The 1902-nt window shown below is 59.8% G+C and overlaps 1 long non-coding RNA gene across 1 annotated transcript in view; it reads right to left on the bottom strand.

Annotated features, from left to right (window-relative positions):
* Window positions 1-1823, bottom strand: part of LOC104875998 — a 2253-nt gene extending 430 nt beyond the window's left edge. Inside the window, exon 1 of the long non-coding RNA XR_784227.1 lies at window positions 1720-1823. This is a non-coding gene — a long non-coding RNA (uncharacterized LOC104875998). The remainder of the gene's footprint in view (window positions 1-1719) is intronic.
* Between the last annotated feature and the right edge of the window lie 79 nt (window positions 1824-1902).

Below are 1902 nucleotides of genomic sequence, written 5' to 3'. Positions count from 1 at the left end.
TATATATATATATATATCATATAACATGCCATGTGAACTTCCCATGAACTATGTGTATGCACTGCATATTTCCCAGGCAGGGTGGCACACGCCTGTAATCCCAGCACCAGGGAGGCTGAGGCAGGAGGATTGCCATGAGTTCAAGGTTAATCTGGCCTCCACAGTAAGTTCAAAACCAGCATGGACTACATAACAAGACCCTGTCTCACCCCCCAAAAAAGAGGTGGTGAAGGTAGGAAGAAAAAAGGACGAAGGAAGGAAAGAAGAGTGCCTTAGTAACTCATGTTTTGCTATCTTCTCTTTTTCCTCCCATAAACACTGGGGGTGGCTCAGTGAAAAGAGAGGAGCCACGTGGCCTGGGGATTCTTGTGCCAAGAGAGCAGGAGTAGGAAGGAGGTGACCCTGGGAGAGAGCAGCTCTGAGAGACCTCAAGTTACCCAGTAACCTCAGCTACTTGGTCCTCAGGCACAACCTGGCCAGGCTGGGCTCAGGCTGGTGGCAGAGCCTGGTTTCCCTCCGCCACCTTTCAGGCATTTGGCTGGTCACAGCCGGAAAGGAGATGAAAGTCAAAGACTGGGCCAACCGCAGACCAGCAGGAGAGCAGACGGTGGTGTAGTCAGGGGCCCCTCAGAGGCCTGAAGTGGAAGAGCGAGAGGTGACCCTCTTAATTCCAGCAGAGCTGCCAGGGCCGTGGGAGCCGTGGGGGACGACAACAAAGGCCCAACATGATTCAAAAGAAGACCGTGGGCTTGGTGGCCAGTGGCCCCCCTGGGTGGTACTCTCTGGAGAGTGGAAGGCTTGGGGGACCCTTGGAATAGGTTCTTGCTCACTGCTGGACTAGGGCAGGGTCCAGCTGGTACCCACGGACTGTTAAAACACCAAGATCTCCCGCACAGACTGATGAATACCTCCAGAGGCTGGCCCAGCTCCCCTGCCCTCCCTGCAGGCGAGACCTCACAACCCGAAACTGAAGGACGAACACCCGACATGGATGTGCGGTGGTCAGAGCCTACGGCTGTGCAGTCTCGGACCTGCCTAGCGTTGCCCTAAATAATTTGCCGAACGAATGGATGAGGAACAATGGAGAGAAAGTCAGAGGCCCCAAAGACTCCAAAGACATGAAGGAGACAGCAGGTGAGGCAGATGAATCAGAGCTGCAGAGGCTGGGAAAGCCCACCCCGTGGAAGGCTCCTCCCTCCCAGGGGCGGCCCGGAGGAACTCCTGCTCCCACAGGACTCCAGAAACATCTCTGGGGTAGAAGGGTAGGCCTGAGAGGAGCCCCTGGCTGCTGACCCACTGCCCAAAGGCCACGCCCACTCAAGAGGGGCCTGAAGATAAATAAACTTCCTGATGACAGGGGCCGATGTGGAGCCCAGAGGCTCGCGTCGCTGGGGCCTCACCGAGCGGAGGCCGACTTACACTGCCAGGCCCCGCGCCGCCCCCACTTCTTGTCACGTCCCCTCTCTCCTCTGCCCGGGTCCCCCGCCGCCCCTCGGAACCTCCCCAGGAAGCGACAGCTCCAGTCGCCGGACCCAGCCCCGGTGCTTCCTCGGGTCACACCCCCGTGTCTTCTGGAGACACTCCAGTCTGCACCGTGCGTGAGGGCGGGCCCCGCCTCCCACAGCAGGGCAAGAACGAGACGCCTTTCCAGGATCTGTCCCCACCTGAGTCGGGACCCGGGAACTGGGGGTCCGCATGCCGACCCAGTCGAACCCTTACCCAACGGAAGCCATGGCCCAGATCGCCCCGGCAGCTCTTTCCTCTCTGCAGTCGGGGCTGAGAGGCTGGGTCTCGGTGTGGGCGGGGCCTCCACGGAGCGACCGTGGGCGTGGCCTAGTAGGCGTGGTCGTGTGGGCGGGGCCTCCGTAGCGCAGCGTGGAAGGCACCGCCTTCGTGCGGGCG

Source organism: Fukomys damarensis, unplaced genomic scaffold (assembly GCF_012274545.1).
Source record: "Fukomys damarensis isolate Sample0158 unplaced genomic scaffold, DMR_v1.0_HiC HiC_scaffold_33, whole genome shotgun sequence".
Lineage (NCBI taxonomy): Eukaryota > Metazoa > Chordata > Mammalia > Rodentia > Bathyergidae > Fukomys > Fukomys damarensis.
Note: the sequence above shows the minus strand (reverse complement) of the source record. Positions and strands in the feature narration are given on the sequence as shown.